This window comes from Panicum virgatum, chromosome 5K, assembly GCF_016808335.1.
Source record: "Panicum virgatum strain AP13 chromosome 5K, P.virgatum_v5, whole genome shotgun sequence".
NCBI lineage: Eukaryota > Viridiplantae > Streptophyta > Magnoliopsida > Poales > Poaceae > Panicum > Panicum virgatum.
In genome coordinates, this window is record NC_053140.1 from 27,133,662 (window position 1) to 27,157,601 (window position 23,940).

Genomic DNA, 23,940 nt, shown 5'->3' on the forward strand with positions numbered 1-23,940 from the left:
GGCGCGACATGGATGAAGGCAACCAGTGCAAACGCGACAGGGGGGGTTCCAGCGGCGCTCACCGAGGGCTCAGGTTGGAGGATTTGGCACGAAGGGTCGTCGGCGTCGGAGTCCGGTGACGGTCGCAGGCGGAGCTCCTCGGTCCGGGTGGTGGGGCACTCCTTCGGACTCCTGATCCCCACGAATTGACACTGGGTGGTGCTGCGAAGTAGTGCAAGGGGTCAGGGGGGCGGAATCAGCACCGGGGTGAGGGTAATCGACGGCAGTGGCACTTACCGGTGGCGGCGGTCCTGGCGGAGAGATGCGGCGGCGCTGGTGGTTCTCGGGCTCGGGGCGGTGTGGGAAGGAAAGTGGAGTGCAGGGGGGGCCGTGGGGTGCGTTTAAAGGGAGGGCCCGAGATCCGGGCGCGCGGGATGGTAGGGAACCGCCGGAGATCACGGCCGTGATCTCGGCATGGCCGGTGAGCACGCGGAGGGAGCGGGGAAGAAAGGTCTGCAGGTGGCCCAGGGCTGTCAGCCGGGGCGCGGGCCAGCGCGCTGACGTGCGGGCCCAGGGGAGCAGGCCGGCGCGAGGCTGGCTTGCGGACGGGGAGGCCGAGCTGGGCTCGAGCGCGGGGCGAGAAACGCTGGCGCGAGCGTGGGCCGCGCGTGAGTGAGCGGAGTGGGCCGGGCTGAGGGAAAGAGAGGGAGAGCTGGGCGGATCGCGGGCTGGGCCCGGGAGAAAGGAAGTGGGCCGCGGATTCAGGCTGGTCGGCCCAAGCGTGGGAAAGGGAGAGGGAGTTGGGTTGGGCCCGGTTGTTGGGTTCTTGGGCCGGGTTAGTGTGGGGTTTGGGTTTGTTTTCTATTTTCCTTTCTATTTTCTATTTCTACTTCAAACAAAGTTTGAATTCAAATACAAATTTGAATTCAAACAACACTCAAATAAAAACATGCACCAGCATGAATGCAACACAAAAATTAAACCTATGATAAATTTTAATTACTTATAGAACAAAATATTAAGATTAAATGCGAGTCTAGCACAATAAACCTTAGAAATTTAAATAAAGCCAAATAAATTTATTAATAAATGCTGAAATTAAATTAGGGTGTTACATACCCTACCCCCTTAAAGAAATCTCGTCCCCGAGATTTAGCTGGGCTGGCTAGCAAAGAGATCTGGATATGTCTTCATCAGCTCATCTTCTCGCTCCCAAGTAGCCTCAGCTTCACTGTGGTGATTCCACTGATCTCTGCACATCTTGATGCGCTTGTTCCGAGTAACCCTCTCTGATGTCTCCAGAATTTTCACCGGATGCTCAGTATAAGTCAGATCTTCCTGCACATCTACTCCATCCAGGGGTGCCTGCTCCTCGGGTACTCGCAAACACCTCTTCAGCTGAGATATATGGAAGACATCATGAACTCCTGAGAGGCTGAGAGGTAACTCCAGGCGATAAGCAACTTCGCCTTTCCGCTCTAGCACCTTGAATGGCCCCACATAACGAGGTGCTAACTTTCCTTTGACATTAAATCTGCGGATTCCTCTCATCGGAGACACCTTCAGGTACACATAATCACCAACACTGAAGGTCAGGTCTCTCCGCTTGCCATCAGCATAGCTCTTCTGTCTGCTCTGTGCAATCCTCAGATTTTCTCGCACAGCCTGAACCATCTGTTCTGCATCACCTATGATCTCAGGGCCAAAGAGCTGCTTCTCACCAATCTGATCCCAATAGAGAGGAGTCCTGCACTTTCTGCCATACAATGCCTCGAAGGGGGACTTCTTCAGACTGGCCTGATAGCTGTTGTTATATGAGAACTCAGCATAAGACAGGCACTTATCCCAACTAGTACCGTACTGAATGGCACAAGCTCTCAGCATATCCTCCAACACTTGGTTGGTTCTCTCTGTCTGCCCATCTGTCTGAGGGTGATAAGCCGTACTGAAACGCAGCTTCGTATCCAACGAATCATGGAGCTGCTCCCAGAACCGAGAAGTGAACTGAGACCCTCTGTCAGATATGATCTTCTTGGGCACACCATGCAAGCAGACAATCCGAGAGATGTACAACTCTGCAAGTCTAGCACCGGAGTAGGTAGTGTTCACTGGAATGAAGTGAGCAACCTTTGTCAAACGATCCACTACTACCCAAATGGAGTTGTACCCTTTCTGAGTACGAGGCAATCCAACAATAAAGTCCATAGTGATCTCCTCCCATTTCCACTCTGGAATCTTCAAAGGCTGTAACAGACCTGCTGGCCTCTGATGCTCAGCCTTGACACGCTGACAGGTGTCACAAATAGCCACGTACTCTGCCACTGAACGCTTCATCCCATACCACCAGAAACGTTCCTTCAGATCATAATACATCTTCGTGCTGCCCGGATGAATAGAGTAAGCTGTATCATGGGCCTCACTCAGAATCAACTTCCGGAGATCCTTCACATCTGGCACACATATCCGGTTCTTGTACCACAAAGTACCCTGATCATCCTCTCTGAAATGAGGAGCTTTGCCCTTCTTGAGCAACTCACGAATCTCCTGCAGCTTCTCATCATCTTTCTGATGCTGCCTGATCTCTGACTCGAGAGTCGGTACCGCCTCAAACGCTGCACTGGAAGTATGATGCAAGAAGCCCAGACTCAACTGCTCGAACTCCTCGCATAACTCTGGAGGCATCTGGAAAGCCACGGCCATGTTGACATAACTTCTCCTGCTCAAAGCATCTGCTACAACATTGGCCTTGCCCGGATGATAGTGAATCTCCAGGTCATAGTCCTTGACCAACTCTAGCCATCTTCTCTGCCGCATGTTCAGCTCATTCTGCGTGAAAATGTACTTGAGGCTCTTGTGATCAGTGTAGATATCACACCGCTGTCCATACAAGTAATGCCTCCAAATCTTCAGAGCATGCACAACTGCGGCTAACTCAAGATCATGGGTGGGATAATTCAGCTCATGCCGACGTAACTGCCGTGAAGCATAAGCAATCACTCTGCCCTCTTGCATCAGAACACACCCAAGACCATCCTTCGAAGCATCACAATACACTGTGAATCTCTTCGTCTGGTCTGGCAGAGTCAGGACTGGCGCCGTAGTCAACCTTTTCTTCAACTCATCGAAGGCCCTCTGACGCTCATCAGTCCACACGAAAGCCACATTTTTCTCCAGCAAAGAAGTCAAAGGCTTCGCGATCTTGGAGAAATTCTCAATGAACCTCCGATAATATCCAGCTAAGCCCAAGAATGATCTGACTTCCTTCACCGTCTGCGGTGTCTCCCACTCGAGCACATCCTTCACCTTGCTCGGATCAATAGCAATGCCTCCCTGAGAGATAACATGACCGAGGAATGGCACCTCGTCAATCCAGAACTCGCACTTGCTGAACTTGGCATACAACTGATGCTCTCTCAGTCTCTGCAATACGAGCCTCAAATGCTCCTCATGCTCTTCCTCTGTCTTGGAGAAGATCAGAATATCATCAATAAAGATCACCACGAAGACATCCAGATAATCCATGAAGACCATGTTCATCAGATGCATGAAGTAAGCCGGGGCATTAGTCAAGCCGAAGGACATGACTGTATACTCATATAGCCCATACTTGCAGGTGAATGCCGTCTTCGGAATATCCCCAGGACGGATCCTCAGCTGAAAATATCCTGAACGAAGATCAATCTTCGAGAATATACGAGCACCTCGAAGCAAATCAAAGAGATCCTCAATACGGGGCAGTGGATGCTTGTTCTTGATAGTAACTGCATTCAGCTCCCGATAATCCACACACATCCTCTTCGAGCCATCCTTCTTATCTACCAGCAATAATGGAAAAGCCCAAGGAGAGAAGCTGCGACGGATATAGCCCTTGCCTAGCAACTCATCAATAGTCTTCTTAACTTCTTCATGCTCTATAGGTGCCATACGGTAGGGCCGCTTTGCAATAGGAGCTGTGCCAGGCAAGAGATCAATACAAAACTCAATGGCGCTTTCAGGCGGCATACCTGGCAGATCATCCGGAAAGACATCCGGGAATTCAGACACCACGCAAATACCGTCCGTGGGTCTAGCCTCCATCTGATGAAGAAATCCAGAAGGCTCTGAAGCACTGACTGTCACCTCTTGGCCATCAGATGCCGATAAGTGAACTGTCCGCCGAGCACAATCAATACGGACTCCCCATCTGGTAAGTGTCTCCATGCCCAAAATCACATCTATCCCCGAGGAGTCAATAACTATCAAGCCAGTGCGGAATTCTACCCCCTTTATGACAATACTAGCTCTGGAGCATATAGAGCATGTACGAATCTGACCCCCAGGTGAGGTAACTACCATAGCTGTCCTCATACAAGAAACCGGTATACCATGCTGCTCGGCAAATGACTTGGAAATGAAAGAATGGGTAGCACCGGTATCGAAAAGCACTGTAGCGGGGTGAGAGTTGACCATGAACGTACCAATAACCACGTTAGGAGCCTCGGCCGCTGACTCGGCCGTCACGTGGTTCACTCGAGCCTGTGCTGGCGCCCTGGGCTGAGCTGGGCGCCCCTGCTGTCCCGCCTGCGCCTTCCGGGGGCAAGTGTTGGCGTAGTGCCCCGGCTGGCCGCAGTGATAGCAGACGCGTGCAAGTGTCGAAGCCTGCTGTCCGGTAGGAGCTGCCGGACGTGGAGCCTGCGGTGCTGGCGGAGCTGGTGGAGCACGAGCCGGAGGTGCCGGCAACCTCGGGCCCTGACCTGCCTGCTGCTGTCGAGGCAGGTACTGCTGCGGCCTCTGCTGGTACTGCTGGGGAGGCCGGTACTGCTGCTGCTGGTACGGCTGAGGCGGCTGGAGGCGAGGACGAGTGTTGCTGCCGGAAGCAACGGGGACAATCTTCCTCTTCTTGTCCTCCATCTCCAAGTGCTTGCGCTCGGTGTTAAGCGCGCTGTCAACCAGATGGTTGAAGTCGTCGAAGCGGAGGTTGAGCAGCGCGTACTGGAGGTAGTCCTCAAGACCCTCCATGAAGTGCTCCTGCTTCTTGCGGTCAACCGCAACATCGGCAGGGGCGTAGCGAGCCAGCTGAAGAAAGCGATCACGATACTCCGTGACCGACATAGCCCCCTGAATTCACAAAGACAGATAGATATCGGAAGATTAACTCAAGATTCATAAGGATAGAACAAGGGGCATTAGCTCAAAAGAAAACGCTGAATGATTATACTTAAAATTACCTGCTTCAGTGCAAGGAACTCCTTCTGTTTCATCTTCATAACGCCCGCGGGGACGTTGTGGCTGCGGAAACGCTCCCTAAACTGGAGCCAAGTGAGAGTCTCGCGGTCGTGAACTGGGTGGGACTCCCACCAGTCCAAAGCTGCCCCTCGCAGCTGTCCTGCTGCGTACAGAACTCGCTCACGATCATCGCACTGGGCGATGTCCAGCTAACGCTCCACTGCACGGAGCCAGTCGTCAACCTGAAGGGGGTCGGACGTGTGAGAAAACGTCGGCGGGTGACCCCTCAGAAACTCAGCACGCCTGTCGCGAGGCTGCGGCGGTGGAGGAGGCGGAGGCTGAGTGTGAGCCTGCTGAAGTGCCTGAACAGTGTTGTTCAGGGTAGCCATCATCTGCATCTGGAGCTGGAAGTACTGCTCCGGAGTCGGCGGCGGCATCGGGATCCCGGTCCCCTGGGTGTTCTGACCCTGATTGTTCTGCCCCTGCTGGTCAGAACCACGCCTGGTGTTCACCATCTGATTTTGGACAAAAGATTTCACAGGTAAGGATATCGCAGGAATAAATTCAGATGGATATGTTAACTCTTTGCGGAAAAAGACTCAGCCATGATAAAGTAGACAGGATAGAATGGACTGTTTTACCCCCAACGATCTAACTCATTTTATTAATTAGTTAACTTTAACATCTGAGTGATTTTCTTTAAACAAATTTAAACTGCTAAGCTATGCAATCAGTCAAAAATCCAAATCAAACATGTAGCACAATAACAAGCAGACAATTTTCACAACTTAGCCGAGTTTAGCAAAAAGACTCGACTAACACCACGCGTCGCAGAGCGGGCTATCGTATTATTATAAAAGGGTCACCTAGCTAATACTCATGGTGGTCAGATGACTGATTTAGGACAAAATCTATGAAAACTATTCTTCAGAGAGAGAAATCAAGGCAAGAAGGGTAAAAGTCATAGAAGTCAAGGGTATAATAGTAAAATAGTTTCAGCAGGCAAGGATTGGAGGGAAGAAGTCCTAAAACTCGACCAGTTCTATCTAGGCTTCATCCTACAGTCGATATGGCTCTGATACCACTCTGTAACACCCGGTTTATAAAAGGACATAAACCGAGCAATCATATACGTGCCAGGATCAAGTCACACGTATATACAACAGAATGAACAGTATATCATAGCACATATCACGTAAAAAGACATAATAAAGCGAATACGAATGTTATTTATTACATTAATGACAAAAATGTCTGATACAGCGGAAGCGAAGTACAAAATACGAATAAAGCTCTCCGAAGCTGAAGCAGGGCGCCACAGGGACGTCGACTGGGAGACGAACACCTAGAAGTCCTCGTAGTCCTGGTAGCGCTGGACGAACACCCTCGTGTCGGCAGGAACTGAGCAGCAGTAGCGTATCCAAGAGGAAAAAAGTAGAGAAGAGGCAAGAGTGAGTACACAACTTGTACTCAACAAGTATAACACAAACTATGAGGCTCTAGGCTGGCTGACTCAACTGCATTAGCTTTTAATCTTGGCAAAATTTTATTAAAGCTATTTACTACGAGTTGATGAATTACCATTAACCCAGTTACATAGTAATTAGTCAAATTTAATCATGATACTACTGAGAACCAAACCGAAACCAAGCCACCAAGGTAACCCCGAGAAGCACCTCCCTCGTCGGAAGGAGATAACTCCACTAATCAAAAGGAGGATCTGGGCCGCTCATAACCGTGAGCACGGCTAGTATACCAGTTTTACACTCTGCAGAGGTTGCACATCTTTACCCACAAGTCGTGAGCTACGCTAGAGGTTCATCACACTTCCTTAGGTGAGATGACTAGCGACTCACTATGAGGCCTTTACAAAGAATCTCGTTGGTAGGGAGTAACCGCGAGGGTGGATCAGCGACTATGGAGCAGGTCTAGTGGGCGTCAAGACACGAAGCATAGACGAGGCCACTCAGCACGAGGGCCATAGAAGCTTACCGCCCCTGCCCCGCAGGTAAGTTACTCCAAACCAAAAAGATCTAATTATTATGCCAAGTCTATCCCATTCTAGCCTTGTGGTAGCGCTGTTGTCCCAGGTTGTCGCTCTATGAACCGGTCCTTATGGAGAGTGGCCAACCAAGCACTAAGCACCGTGCTGGCCCCCTAAACCATGTTTCTACAAAAACCATATTTTAACGAGACGTGAGCCACTCAAGCACGAAGCACAGAGGGCCACTCTCAGAATTAAGTTCAAGTAAACCATTAATCAAATTAATTAAAAAGGACCAGAGTATGTTATAGCGCAGCAACCTAGCACAACTAACCAAAATGCAACCCAGAGGTATATATAAAGGATATAAAGTGGCTAGGAAAGTCCTTATAGGCATACAGTATTAAATGCAGTATGAAATTGTATTTAAAAGTGATAGGTTGTTCATGTTATACTTGCCTTCCTCGTACTGCTCCTGCTGCTGCTCAAAGTGCTCGGAAGACGGCTGCTCCTGGTACTGGTACTGGGGCTCCTCAGATGGGTCAACGTCTACTCACGAACACATGGCCAAAACAATGCACGATAATAAGCATACAAGCAAACACTAACAAAAACTAAGAAACAGTACATCAATACATAAAAACAGCACACTAAACTAGTCTAAAACTATTCTACGCGTTACAACGATCGCGTGGACATAAAGAACGCTAAAAATGGAGCTAAAACACGTATTCTAGGCCAAAAACAAGTTCTAGGGGCTTATTTGTAATAAAAACAGGGTTCCAGGGGCCTTTCTGCAAAAACAGAGGGACTAAAATGTAATTAAAGCATAGACCCAGGGTCTAACTCGCAAAAACATCAGCTAAGGACGGCGGGTTCTATTTCTAGGAAAGCCAGGGGGTTCTGCGCTAAAAACAGGACCTAAATCTAATTTCTTTTGAACTGGCTAGGAGCTCGGGTTGAATAGCAAAGAATCCAGGGACTCTTTAACAAAAGCGACAGGCCGAACCGGTACGCGCAAACGTGGGCTGCTGGATTTGGATCTAAAGGTGGGGATCTGCTGGGACTTTGATCTAATCCGGCGCCTTGGATCTGGATCGGACGGGTCAGACCCGTCGGGGCGCGGGGCGGCGGTGCTGGGTCGCCGGAGCTCTGCTCCGCGGCGGCGCCCGGCCGGGGTTCGGCGAATCGGCGACCCAGGGCTCGGTTCGGGGTGCGGTTTGGCTGTAGATCACGAGAACGGGATGGGTAATACACCTGGACACGCAGGACTGCGGATTGGGGCTCGGATGCGGCTCGCCGCGGTGGGAGGCGGGCGTGCGCGGCGGAGCATCGCCGGCGCGCGGGACTCGGGTGGTTCTGGTGCTGGGGCTCAAGCGCGAAAGGGTCCAGGAGCTTGCACTAGGGCAGGGCGAACTTCTGCAGGGGTTTATCTAGGTTCGGGGGGGCTCCGCAGGGGCTCGCCACGGCGGCGCATGGCGGCGCGGCGGCGAGGACGCTGGTGGCCGGTGTCCTAGCATCTAGGGCGCGACATGGATGAAGGCAACCAGTGCAAACGCGACAGGGGGGGTTCCAGCGGCGCTCACCGAGGGCTCAGGTTGGAGGATTTGGCACGAAGGGTCGTCGGCGTCGGAGTCCGGTGACGGTCGCAGGCGGAGCTCCTCGGTCCGGGTGGTGGGGCACTCCTTCGGACTCCTGATCCCCACGAATTGACACTGGGTGGTGCTGCGAAGTAGTGCAAGGGGTCAGGGGGGGCGGAATCAGCACCGGGGTGAGGGTAATCGACGACAGTGGCACTTACCGGCGGCGGCGGTCCTGGTGGAGAGATGCGGCGGCGCTGGTGGTTCTCGGGCTCGGGGCGGTGTGGGAAGGAAAGTGGAGTGCAGGGGGGGCCATGGGGTGCGTTTAAAGGGAGGGCCCGAGATCCGGGCGCGCGGGATGGTAGGGAACCGCCGGAGATCACGGCAGTGATCTCGGCGTGGCCGGTGAGCACGCGGAGGGAGCGGGGAAGAAAGGTCTGCAGGTGGCCCAGGGCTGTCAGCCGGGGCGCGGGCCAGCGCGCTGACGTGCGGGCCCAGGGGAGCAGGCCGGCGCGAGGCTGGCTTGCGGACGGGGAGGCCGAGCTGGGCTCGAGCGCGGGGCGAGAAACGCTGGCGCGAGCGTGGGCCGCGCGTGAGTGAGCGGAGTGGGCCGGGCTGAGGGAAAGAGAGGGAGAGCTGGACGGATCGCGGGCTGGGCCCGGGAGAAAGGAAGTGGGCCGCGGATTCAGGCTGGTCGGCCCAAGCGCGGGAAAGGGAGAGGGAGTTGGGTTGGGCCCGGTTGTTGGGTTCTTGGGCCGGGTTAGTGTGGGGTTTGGGTTTGTTTTCTATTTTCCTTTCTATTTTCTATTTCTACTTCAAACAAAGTTTGAATTCAAATACAAATTTGAATTCAAACAACACTCAAATAAAAACATGCACCAGCATGAATGCAACACAAAAATTAAACCTATGATAAATTTTAATTACTTATAGAACAAAAAATTAAGATTAAATGCGAGTCTAGCACAATAAACCTTAGAAATTTAAATAAAGCCAATTAAATTTATTACTAAATGCTGAAATTAAATTAGGGTGTTACATACCCTACCCCCTTAAAGAAATCTCATCCCCGAGATTTAGCTGGGCTGGCTAGCAAAGAGATCTGGATATGTCTTCATCAGCTCATCTTCTCGCTCCCAAGTAGCCTCAGCTTCACTGTGGTGATTCCACTGAACTCTGCACATCTTGATGCGCTTGTTCCGAGTAACCCTCTCTGATGTCTCCAGAATTTTCACCGAATGCTCAGTATAAGTCAGATCTTCCTGCACATCTACTCCATCCAGGGGTGCCTGCTCCTCGGGTACTCGCAAACACCTCTTCAGCTGAGATATATGGAAGACATCATGAACTCCTGAGAGGCTGAGAGGTAACTCCAGGCGATAAGCAACTTCGTCTTTCCGCTCTAGCACCTTGAATGGCCCCACATAACGAGGTGCTAACTTTCCTTTGACATTAAATCTGCGGATTCCTCTCATCGGAGACACCTTCAGGTACACATAATCACCAACACTGAAGGTCAGGTCTCTCTGCTTGCCATCAGCATAGCTCTTCTGTCTGCTCTGTGCAATCCTCAGATTTTCTCGCACAGCCTGAACCATCTGTTCTGCATCATCTATGATCTCAGGGCCAAAGAGCTGCTTGTAACACCCGGTTTATAAAAGAACATAAACCGAGCAATCATATACGTGCCAGGATCAAGTCACACGTATATACAACAGAATGAACAGTATATCATAGCACATATCACGTAAAAAGATATAATAAAGCGAATACGAATGTTAATTATTACAATAATGACAAAATGTCTGATACAGCGGAAGCGAAGTACAAAATACGATAAAAGCTCTCCGAAGCTGAAGCAGGGCGCCACAGGGACGTCGACTGGGAGACGAAGCACCTAGAAGTCCTCGTAGTCCTGGTAGCGCTGGACGAACTCCCTCGTGTCGGCAGAAACTGAGCAGCAGTAGCGTAGCCAAGAAGAAAAAGTAGAGAAGAGGCAAGGGTGAGTACACAACTTGTACTCAACAAGTATAACACAAACTATGAGGCTCTAGGCTGGCTGACTCAACTGCATTAGCTTTTAAGTGTTGGCAAAATTTTATTAAAGCTATTTACTACGAGTTGATGAGTTACCATTAACCCGGTTACATAGTAATTAATCAGATTTAATTATGATACTACTGAGAACCAAACCACGACCAAGCCACCAAGGTAACCCCGAGAAGCACCTCCCTCGTCGGAAGGAGATAACTTCACTAATCAAAAGGAGGATCTGGGCCGCTCATAACCGTGAGCACGGCTAGTATACCAGTTTTACACTCTGCAGAGGTTGCACATCTTTACCCACAAGTCGTGAGCTACGCCAGTTGTTCATCACACTTCCTTAGGTGAGATGGCCAGCGACTCACTACGAGGCCTTTAAAAAGAATCTCGTTGGTAAGGCGTAACCGCGAGAGTTAGGTCGGCGACGATGGGGCCCACCTCCGGGGGTACAAGCACAGGAGCGCAATCCAAGCACAGACCAAGCCGGAGGAGCAGGGACCATTGAAGCTTACTACTCTTGCCCCGCAGGTAAGTTACTCCAAACCAAAAAGATCTAATTATTACGCCAAGTCTATCCCATTCTAGCCTTGTGGTAGCGCTGTTGTCCCAGGTTGTCGCTCTATGAACCGGTCCTTATGGAGAGTGGCCAACCAAGCACTAAGCACCGTGCTGGCCCCCTAAACCATGTTTCTACAAAAACATCTTTTAACGAGACGTGAGCCACTCATCTACACAGAGGGCCACTCTCAGAATTAAGTTCAAGTAAACCATTAATCAAATTAATTAAAAAGGACCAGAGTGTGTTGTAGCGCAGCAACCTAGCACAACTAACCAAAATGCAACCCAAAGGTATATATAAAGGATATAAAGTGGCTAGGAAAGTCCTTATAGGCATACAGTATTAAAATGCAGTATGAAATTGTATTTAAAGATGATAGGTTGTTCATGTTATACTTGCGTTCCTCGTACTGCTCCTGCTGCTGCCCAAAGTGCTCGGAAGACGGCTGCTCCGGGTACTGGTACTGGGGCTCCTCAGATGGATCAACGTCTACTCACGAACACATGGCCAAAACAATGCACGAAAATAAGCATACGAGCAAACACTAACAAAAACTAAGAAACAGTACATCAATACAATAAAACAGCAAGAAAAACTAAGTCTAAACTGTTCTACTCGTTACAACGATCGCGTGGACATAAAGAACGCTAAAATCGGAGCTAAAACGCGTAAACTAGGCCTAAAACAAGATTCAGGGGCTTATTTGTAAGAAAACTGAAGTTCCAGGGGGTTTGCTGCTAAAACCGAGGATCTAGACGTAAATAAACATTAGTTCCAGGGTCTAGCGTGCAAAAAGGTCAGGGCTGGACGGCGGGTTCGAAATCTACAAAGCTCAGGGGCCAAAGTGTTAAATTATGGGCCTGACTGTAATTAGTTTTCAACGGAGGTGTACTGCGGGTTAATTCAGCAAAAGACCGAGGTCTCTTTAGCAAAAAGACCAGGCCGAACCGTTATCTTAGCTCAGGGACCGTCAGATCTTGATCAAGGGGCTCAGATCTAATGGCCTCGGGATCTAATCTCGAGCGCTGGTTTAGGATCGGGCGGTCAGGGTGCCTCGCGGGCGGCGGCGGCGGCGGAACGCCACCGGAGCTCTGCTCCGCGGTGGCGGGCGGCTGGAGGCTCGCCGGCGCTGGCCGATAATGGCCGTCCGGGCTTGTTTTGGGCTGCAGGTTGGTGCAAAAGGACGAGCTCGGCACGTGTAGTCCACTGGGGCTCACAGCCGGGCTCGACGGAGGTTCGGGCGGCGTGCGCGACGGCGCAGGCGGCGGTCCTCGCCGGAGTGCAGTGCCGTAAGCGATAAAGCGCGCCAAGGTCCAAATTAGCCAACGCAAAAAGGAGTAGGGGTCTGGGAGATGCTCACCGAGGGTTTGTGGCGGGTCTGATTTGCGGCGCAGGGCGGCCGGCGTCGAGGATGGGCGGCGGCGCCGGCGGAGTTCGGTGGCGAGGTCGGCGCAGGGCTCCTCCTGGCCTTCTGATGGCACGGCTTGACACAAGGCGACCCTGCGGGAAGGATGCGGGGGTCAGGGGGGCTCCGGGGCCACTGGCGGCGAGAAATTGCAGTGGCGGGGGTGTTTACCGGCGGCGGCGGTCCTGGCGGAGGGATGCGGCGGCGCTGGTGGTTCGGGCGTGGAGCTGTGGGGCGAGGATGGGGAAGAGAAGGTCGCAGGGCCCAATTATAGGAGGGATTCCGGGGATCTCGGCGGGGCGCAGCGGGATAATGATCCCGGCGAGCTCGCCGGGGATATCGGGCGCGATTGCGTGGAGCCGGGAAAGGAAGGAGGAGAGAGGGGGCTGACGCGTGGGGCTGGCTGGTCAGCGGCGGGGAGCGCGTCGCGCGAGCGCTGACTGGTGGGGTCGGGCGCGCAGGGAGCCAAGGGAGGCGTCGCGCGACGCGGGCGACGCGCTGGCGTGCTGGGCCGCGCGTGAGGGAGAGAGGGCGCGGGCTGGCTGAGGCGCTGGAAGTGGGCCGGAGTGGCGTGCGGGCTGGGCCGCCCGGGAAGGGAGAAGGGGGAAGTGGGCTTGGGCTGTTGGGTTTGCTGGGCTGGGTTTGAGTTTTGGGTTTTGGGTTTGGCTGGGTTTTCTATTTTCTCTTTCTATTTCTTTTCTATTTCTAATCCAAAACAAACAAAGTTTGAATTCAAACAAATTTGAATTCAAACTCCCTAGCATTCAACCAAAATAAACAACATATGCACCAGCATGAATGCAACAAAAATTTAAGCCTATGATAAATTTTAATTAATTAAGGAACAAGAATTAGATTAAATGCCAACTAAACACAATAAACCTTAGAAAATTAAATAAAGCCAATTTAATTTATTAATAAATGCTGAAATTTAAATTAGGGTGTTACAGACCCTACCCCCTTAAAGAAATCTCGTCCCCGAGATTTAGCTGGGCTGGCTAGCAAAGAGATCTGGATATGTCTTCTTCAACTCATCTTCTCGCTCCCAAGTAGCCTCAGCTTCACTGTGATGACTCCACTGAACTCTGCACATCTTGATGCGCTTGTTCCGAGTGACCCTCTCTGATGTTTCCAGAATCTTCGCCGGATGCTCAGTATAAGTCAGGTCTTCCTGCACATCGACTCCATCCAGGGGTGCCTGCTCCTCGGGTACTCGCAAACACCTCTTCAGCTGAGATATATGGAAGACATCATGAACTCCTGAGAGGCTGAGAGGTAACTCCAGGCGATAAGCAACTTCGCCTTTCCGCTCTAGCACCTTGAATGGCCCCACATAACGAGGTGCTAACTTCCCTTTGACATTAAATCTGCGAATTCCTCTCATCGGAGACACCTTCAGATACACATAATCACCGACACTGAAAGTCAGATCCCTCCGTTTGCCATCTGCATAGCTCTTCTGTCTGCTCTGTGCAATCCTTAGATTTTCTCGTACAGCCTGAACCATCTGCTCTGCATCATCTATGATCTCAGGGCCAAAGAGCTGCTTCTCACCGATCTGATCCCAATAGAGAGGAGTCCTGCACTTTCTGCCATACAATGCCTCGAATGGGGACTTCTTTAAACTGGCCTGATAGCTGTTGTTATATGAGAACTCAGCAAATGACAGGCACTTATCCCAACTAGTACCATACTGAATAGCACAAGCTCTCAGCATATCCTCCAACACTTGGTTGGTTCTCTCTGTCTGCCCATCTGTCTGAGGGTGATAAGCCGTACTGAAACGCAGCTTCGTATCCAACGAATCATGGAGCTGCTCCCAGAAACGAGAAGTGAACTGAGACCCTCTGTCAGATATGATCTTCTTCGGCACACCATGCAAGCAGACAATCCGAGAGATGTACAACTCTGCAAGTCTAGCACCGGAGTAAGTAGTGTTCACGGGAATGAAGTGAGCAACCTTCGTCAATCGATCCACTACTACCCAAATGGAGTTGTACCCTTTCTGAGTACGAGGCAATCCAACAATGAAGTCCATAGTGATTTCCTCCCATTTCCACTCTGGAATCTTCAAAGGCTGTAACAGACCTGCTGGCCTCTGATGCTCAGCCTTGACACGCTGACAGGTGTCACAAATAGCCACGTACTCTGCCACTGAACGCTTCATCCCATACCACCAGAAACGTTCCTTCAGATCATAATACATCTTCGTGCTGCCCGGATGAATAGAGTAAGCTGTATCATGGGCCTCACTCAGAATCAACTTCCGAAGATCCTTCACGTCTGGCACACATATCCGGTTCTTGTACCACAAGGTACCCTGATCGTCCTCTCTAAAATGAGGAGCCTTGCCCTTCTTGAGCAACTCACGAATTTCTTGCAGCTTCTCATCATCTTTCTGATGCTGCCTGATCTCTGACTCTAGAGTCGGTACTGCCTCAAATGCTGCACTGGAAGTATGATGCAAGAAGCCCAGACTCAACTGCTCGAACTCCTCGCATAACTCTGGAGGCATCTGGAAAGCAACGGCCATGTTGACATAACTTCTTCTGCTCAGAGCATCTGCTACAACATTGGCCTTGCCCGGATGATAGTGAATCTCCAGATCATAGTCCTTGACCAACTCTAGCCATCTTCTCTGCCGCATGTTCAGCTCATTCTGCGTGAAAATGTACTTGAGGCTCTTGTGATCAGTGTAGATATCACACTGCTGCCCATACAAGTAATGCCTCCAAATCTTCAGAGCATGCACAACTGCGGCTAACTCAAGATCATGAGTAGGATAGTTCAGCTCATGCCGGCGTAGCTGCCGTGAAGCATAAGCTATCACTCTGCCCTCCTGCATCAGAACACACCCAAGACCATCCTTCGAAGCATCACAATATACCGTGAACCTCTTCGTCTGGTCTGGCAGAGTCAGGACTGGCGCCGTAGTCAACCTCTTCTTCAGCTCATCAAAGGCCATCTGACGCTCATCAGTCCATATGAATGCCACATTCTTCTCTAGCAAAGAAGTCAAAGGCTTCGCGATCTTGGAGAAATTCTCAATGAACCTCCGATAATATCCAGCTAAGCCCAAGAAAGATCTGACTTCCTTCACTGTCTGCGGTGTCTCCCACTCGAGCACATCCTTCACCTTGCTTGGATCAACAGCAATGCCTCCCTGAGAGATAACATGACCGAGGAATGGAACCTCGTCAATCCAGAACTCGCACTTGCTGAACTTGGCATACAACTGATGCTCTCTCAGTCTCTGCAATACGAGTCTCAGATGCTCCTCATGCTCTTCTTCTGTCTTGGAGAAGATCAGAATATCATCAATAAAGATCACCACGAAGACATCCAGATAATCCATGAAGACCATGTTCATCAGATGCATGAAGTAAGCCGGGGCATTAGTCAAGCCGAAGGACATGACCGTATACTCATATAGCCCGTACTTGCAGGTGAATGCCGTCTTCGGAATATCCCCAGGACGGATCCTCAGCTGAAAATATCCCGAACGAAGATCAATCTTCGAGAATATACGAGCACCTCGAAGCAAATCGAAGAGATCCTCAATACGGGGCAGTGGATGCTTGTTCTTGATAGTGACTGCATTCAGCTCCCGATAATCCACACACATCCTCTTCGAGCCATCCTTCTTATCTACCAGCAACAACGGAAAAGCCCAAGGAGAGAAGCTGCGACGGATATAGCCCTTGGCTAGCAACTCATCAATAGTCTTCTTTACTTCTTCATGCTCTATAGGTGCCATACGATAGGGCCGCTTTGCAATAGGAGCTGTGCCAGGCAAGAGATCAATGCAAAACTCAATGGCGCGTTCAGGCGGCATACCTGGCAAATCATCCGGAAAGACATCCGGGAATTCAGACACCACGCGAATACCGTCCGTGGGTCTAGCCTCCATCTGATGAAGAAATCCAGAAGGCTCTACTGCACTGATAACAACCTCTTGGCCACTGGAAGCTGATAGCAAGACTGTCCTCTGAGCACAATCTATCCGAACTCCCCATTTGGCCAGAGTCTCCATTCCCAGAATGACATCAATGCCCTTGGTGTCTAGCACCATCAGATCAGTACAGAACTCTACTCCCCTCAAAGAAACACTGACTCTCGGGCAGTAAGTGTGAGACCTCAACTGTCCTCCCGGTGAAGATACTAACAGGCACCTCTTTAATGTGCTAGTATGAATACCATGATGCTCGACAAAAGACGGAGTAATGAAGGAATGCGTAGCACCAGTATCAAAAAGCACTGTAGCTGGATATGAATTAACCATGAACGTACCAATAACCACATTGGGAGCCTCGGCCGCTGACTCGGCCGTCACGTGGTTCACCCTGCCCTGTGCTGGCGCCCTGGGCTGAGCTGGGCGCCCCTGCTGTCCCGCCTGCGCCTTCCGGGGCCAAGCGTTGGCGTAGTGCCCCGGCTGGCCGCAGTGAAAGCAGGTGCGAGGAGGTCCCTGAGCCTGCTGTCCGGTAGGAGCTGCCGGACGTGGAGCCTGCGGTGCCGGTGGAGCTGGTGGAGCTCGAGCCGGAGGTGCTGGTAACCTCTGGCCCTGACCTACCTGCTGCTGTCGAGGCGGGGTACTGCTGCGGTGGCCTCTGCTGGTACTGCTGAGGAGGCCGGTACTGAGGCTGGTACTGCTGGGGCTGCTGGAGTCGAGGACGAGTGTTGCTGCCGGAAGCAACGGGGACAACCTTCCTCTTCTTGTCCTCCATCTCCAAGTGCTTACGCTCAGTGTTGAGCGCGCTGTCAACCAGATGGTTGAAGTCGTCGAAGCGGAGGTTGAACAGCGCGTACTGGAGGTAGTCCTCAAGACCCTCCATGAAGTGCTCCTGCTTCTTGCGGTCATCCGCAACCTCGGCAGGGGCGTAGCGTGCCAGCTGAAGAAAGCGATCACGATACTCCGTGACCGACATAGTCCCCTGAATTGACAAAGACAGATAGATATCGGAAGATTAACTCAAGATTCATAAGGATAGAACAAGGGGCATTAGCTCAAAAGAAACCGCTGAATGATTATACTTAAGGTTACCTGCTTCAGTGCAAGGAACTCCTTCTGTTTCATCTTCATAACGCCCGCGGGGACGTTGTGGCTGCGAAAACGCTCCCTGAACTGGAGCCAGGTGAGAGACTCGCGGTCGTGAACTGGGTGGGACTCCCACCAGTCCAAAGCTGCCCCTCGCAGCTGTCCTGCTGCGTACAAGACGCGCTCACGATCATCGCACTGGGCGATGTCCAGCTGACGCTCCACTGCACGGAGCCAGTCGTCAGCCTGAAGAGGGTCGGACGTGTGAGAGAACGTCGGCGGGTGACCCCTCAGGAACTCAGCACGCCTGTCGCGTGGCTGCGGCGGTGGAGGAGGCTGAGGCTGAGTGTGAGCGTGCTGAAGAGCCTGAACGGTATTGTTCAGGGTAGCCATCATCTGCATCTGGAGCTGGAAGTACTGCTCCGGAGTCAAGGGCGGAGGCATCGGGATCCCAGTACCCTGGTTGTTCTGACCCTGCTGCTGGCCAGAACCGGAACCGGTGCTCCTGGTGTTCACCATCTGATTTGAACAAAAGATTCCACGAGTAAGGATATTGCAGGAATAAATTCAGATGGATATGATAACTCTTTGCGGAAAAAGACTCAGTCATGATAAAGTAGACAGGATAGAGTTGACTGTTTTACCCCCAACGATCTAACTCATTTTATTAATTAGTTAACTTTAACATCAGAGTGATTTTCTTTAAACAAAATTAAGCTACTAAGCTATGCAATCAGTCAAAAATCCAAATCAAACATGTAGCATAATAACAAGCAGACAATTTTCACAACTTAGCCGAGTTTAGCAATAGACTCGACTAACACAACGCGTCGCAGAACGTGCTATCGTATTATTATAAAAAGGTCACCTAGCTATGCTCATGGTGGTCAGATGACTGATTCAAGCCAAATCTACGAAATCTATTCTTCAGAGAGAGAAATCAAGGCAAGACGGGTAAAAAGTCATAGAAGTCAAGGGGTATAATAGTAAAATAGTTTCAGCAGTCAAGGATTGGTGAGAAGAAGTCCTAAAACTCGACCAGTTCTATCTAGGCTTCGTCCTACAGTCGATATGGCTCTGATACCACTCTGTAACACCCGGTTTATAAAAGAACATAAACCGAGCAATCATATACGTGCCAGGATCAAGTCACACGTATATACAACAGAATGAACAGTATATCATAGCACATATCACGTAAAAAGATATAATAAAGCGAATACGAATGTTAATTATTACAATAATGACAAAATGTCTGATACAGCGGAAGCGAAGTACAAAATACGATAAAAGCTCTCCGAAGCTGAAGCAGGGCGCCACAGGGACGTCGACTGGGAGACGAAGCACCTAGAAGTCCTCGTAGTCCTGGTAGCGCTGGACGAACTCCCTCGTGTCGGCAGAAACTGAGCAGCAGTAGCGTAGCCAAGAAGAAAAAGTAGAGAAGAGGCAAGGGTGAGTACACAACTTGTACTCAACAAGTATAACACAAACTATGAGGCTCTAGGCTGGCTGACTCAACTGCATTAGCTTTTAAGTGTTGGCAAAATTTTATTAAAGCTATTTACTACAAGTTGATGAGTTACCATTAACCCGGTTACATAGTAATTAATCAGATTTAATTATGATACTACTGAGAACCAAACCACGACCAAGCCACCAAGGTAACCCCGAGAAGCACCTCCCTCGTCGGAAGGAGATAACTTCACTAATCAAAAGGAGGATCTGGGCCGCTCATAACCGTGAGCACGGCTAGTATACCAGTTTTACACTCTGCAGAGGTTGCACATCTTTACCCACAAGTCGTGAGCTACGCCAGTTGTTCATCACACTTCCTTAGGTGAGATGGCCAGCGACTCACTACGAGGCCTTTAAAAAGAATCTCGTTGGTAAGGCGTAACCGCGAGAGTTAGGTCGGCGACGATGGGGCCCACCTCCGGGGGTACAAGCACAGGAGCGCAATCCAAGCACAGACCAAGCCGGAGGAGCAGGGACCATTGAAGCTTACTACTCTTGCCCCGTAGGTAAGTTACTCCAAACCAAAAAGATCTAATTATTACGCCAAGTCTATCCCATTCTAGCCTTGTGGTAGCGCTGTTGTCCCAGGTTGTCGCTCTATGAACCGGTCCTTATGGAGAGTGGCCAACCAAGCACTAAGCACCGTGCTGGCCCCCTAAACCATGTTTCTACAAAAACATCTTTTAACGAGACGTGAGCCACTCATCCACACAGAGGGCCACTCTCAGAATTAAGTTCAAGTAAACCATTAATCAAATTAATTAAAAAGGACCAGAGTGTGTTGTAGCGCAGCAACCTAGCACAACTAACCAAAATGCAACCCAAAGGTATATATAAAGGATATAAAGTGGCTAGGAAAGTCCTTATAGGCATACAGTATTAAAATGCAGTATGAAATTGTATTTAAAGATGATAGGTTGTTCATGTTATACTTGCCTTCCTCGTACTGCTCCTGCTGCTGCTCAAAGTGCTCGGAAGACGGCTGCTCCGGGTACTGGTACTGGGGCTCCTCAGATGGATCAACGTCTACTCACGAACACATGGCCAAAACAATGCACGAAAATAAGCATACGAGCAAACACTAACAAAAACTAAGAAACAGTACATCAATACAATAAAACAACAAGAAAAACTAAGTCTAAACTGTTCTACTCGTTACAACGATCGCGTGGACATAAAGAACGCTAAAATCGGAGCTAAAACGCGTAAACTAGGCCTAAAACAAGATTCAGGGGCTTATTTGTAAGAAAACTGAAGTTCCAGGGGGTTTGCTGCTAAAACCGAGGATCTAGACGTAAATAAACATTAGTTCCAGGGTCTAGCGTGCAAAAAGGTCAGGGCTGGACGGCGGGTTCGAAATCTACAAAGCTCAGGGGCCAAAGTGTTAAATTATGGGCCTGACTGTAATTAGTTTTCAACGGAGGTGTACTGCGGGTTAATTCAGCAAAAGACCGAGGTCTCTTTAGCAAAAAGACCAGGCCGAACCGTTATCTTAGCTCAGGGACCGTCAGATCTTGATCAAGGGGCTCAGATCTAATGGCCTCGGGATCTAATCTCGAGCGCTGGTTTAGGATCGGGCGGTCAGGGTGCCTCGCGGGCGGCGGCGGCGGCGGAACGCCACCGGAGCTCTGCTCCGCGGTGGCGGGCGGCTGGAGGCTCGCCGGCGCTGGCCGAAAATGGCCGTCCGGGCTTGTTTTGGGCTGCAGGTTGGTGCAAAAGGACGAGCTCGGCACGTGTAGTCCACTGGGGCTCACAGCCGGGCTCGACGGAGGTTCGGGCGGCGTGCGCGACGGCGCAGGCGGCGGTCCTCGCCGGAGTGCAGTGCCGTAAGCGATAGAGCGCGCCAAGGTCCAAATTAGCCAACGCAAAAAGGAGTAGGGGTCTGGGAGATGCTCACCGAGGGTTTGTGGCGGGTCTGATTTGCGGCGCAGGGCGGCCGGCGTCGAGGATGGGCGGCGGCGCCGGCGGAGTTCGGTGGCGAGGTCGGCGCAGGGCTCCTCCTGGCCTTCTGATGGCACGGCTTGACCCAAGGCGACCCTGCGGGAAGGATGCGGGGGTCAGGGGGGCTCCGGGGCCACTGGCGGCGAGAAATTGCAGTGGCGGGGGTGTTTACCGGCGGCGGCGGTCCTGGCGGAGGGATGCGGCGGCGCTGGTGGTTCGGGCGTGGAGCTGTGGGGCGAGGATGGGGAAGAGAAGGTCGCAGGGCCCAATTATAGGAGGGATTCCGGGGATCTCGGCGGGGCGCAGCGGGATAATGATCCCGGCGAGCTCGCCGGGGATATCGGGCGCGGTTGCGTGGAGCCGGGAAAGGAAGGAGGAGAGAGGGGGCTGACGCGTGGGGCTGGCTGGTCAGCGGCGGGGAGCGCGTCGCGCGAGCGCTGACTGGTGGGGTCGGGCACGCAGGGAGCCAGGGGAGGCGTCGCGCGACGCGGGCGACGCGCTGGCGTGCTGGGCCGCGCGTGAGGGAGAGAGGGCGCGGGCTGGCTGAGGCGCTGGAAGTGGGCCGGAGTGGCGTGCGGGCTGGGCCGCCCGGGAAGGGAGAAGGGGGAAGTGGGCTTGGGCTGTTGGGTTTGCTGGGCTGGGTTTGAGTTTTGGGTTTTGGGTTTGGCTGGGTTTTCTATTTTCTCTTTCTATTTCTTTTCTATTTCTAATCCAAAACAAACAAAGTTTGAATTCAAACAAATTTGAATTCAAACTCCCTAGCACTCAACCAAAATAAACAACATATGCACCAGCATGAATGCAACAAAAATTTAAGCCTATGATAAATTTTAATTAATTAAGGAACAAGAATTAGATTAAATGCCAACTAAACACAATAAACCTTAGAAAATTAAATAAAGCCAATTTAATTTATTAATAAATGCTGAAATTTAAATTAGGGTGTTACACTGCTTCTCACCAATCTGATCCCAATAGAGAGGAGTCCTGCACTTTCTGCCATACAATGCCTCGAAGGGGGACTTCTTCAGACTGGCCTGATAGCTGTTGTTATATGAGAACTCAGCATAAGACAGGCACTTATCCCAACTAGTACCGTACTGAATGGCACAAGCTCTCAGCATATCCTCCAACACTTGGTTGGTTCTCTCTGTCTGCCCATCTGTCTGAGGGTGATAAGCCGTACTGAAACGCAGCTTCGTATCCAACGAATCATGGAGCTGCTCCCAGAACCGAGAAGTGAACTGAGACCCTCTGTCAGATATGATCTTCTTGGGCACACCATGCAAGCAGACAATCCGAGAGATGTACAACTCTGCAAGTCTAGCACCGGAGTAGGTAGTGGTCACTGGAATGAAGTGAGCAACCTTCGTCAAACGATCCACTACTACCCAAATGGAGTTGTACCCTTTCTGAGTACGAGGCAATCCAACAATAAAGTCCATAGTGATCTCCTCCCATTTCCACTCTGGAATCTTCAAAGGCTGTAACAGACCTGCTGGCCTCTGATGCTCAGCCTTGACACGCTGACAGGTGTCACAAATAGCCACGTACTCTGCCACTGAACGCTTCATCCCATACCACCAGAAACGTTCCTTCAGATCATAATACATCTTCGTGCTGCCCGGATGAATAGAGTAAGCTGTATCATGGGCCTCACTCAGAATCAACTTCCGGAGATCCTTCACATCTGGCACACATATCCGGTTCTTGTACCACAAAGTACCCTGATCATCCTCTCTGAAATGAGGAGCCTTGCCCTTCTTGAGCAACTCACGAATCTCCTGCAGCTTCTCATCATCTTTCTGATGCTGCCTGATCTCTGACTCTAGAGTCGGTACCGCCTCAAACGCTGCACTGGAAGTATGAAGCAAGAAGCCCAGACTCAACTGCTCGAACTCCTCGCATAACTCTGGAGGCATCTGGAAAGCCACGGCCATGTTGACATAACTTCTCCTGCTCAAAGCATCTGCTACAACATTGGCCTTGCCCGGATGATAGTGAATCTCCAGGTCATAGTCCTTGACCAACTCTAGCCATCTTCTCTGCCGCATGTTCAGCTCATTCTGCGTGAAAATGTACTTGAGGCTCTTGTGATCAGTGTAGATATCACACCGCTGTCCATACAAGTAATGCCTCCAAATCTTCAGAGCATGCACAACTGCGGCTAACTCAAGATCATGGGTGGGATAATTCAGCTCATGCCGACGTAACTGCCGTGAAGCATAAGCAATCACTCTGCCCTCCTGCATCAGAACACACCCAAGACCATCCTTCGAAGCATCACAATACACCGTGAATCTCTTCGTCTGGTCTGGCAGAGTCAGGACTGGCGCCGTAGTCAACCTTTTCTTCAACTCATCGAAGGCCCTCTGACGCTCATCAGTCCACACGAAAGCCACATTTTTCTCCAGCAAAGAAGTCAAAGGCTTCGCGATCTTGGAGAAATTCTCAATGAACCTCCGATAATATCCAGCTAAGCCCAAGAATGATCTGACTTCCTTCACCGTCTGCGGTGTCTCCCACTCGAGCACATCCTTCACCTTGCTCGGATCAACAGCAATGCCTCCCTGAGAGATAACATGACCGAGGAATGGCACCTCGTCAATCCAGAACTCGCACTTGCTGAACTTGGCATACAACTGATGCTCTCTCAGTCTCTGCAATACGAGCCTCAAATGCTCCTCATGCTCT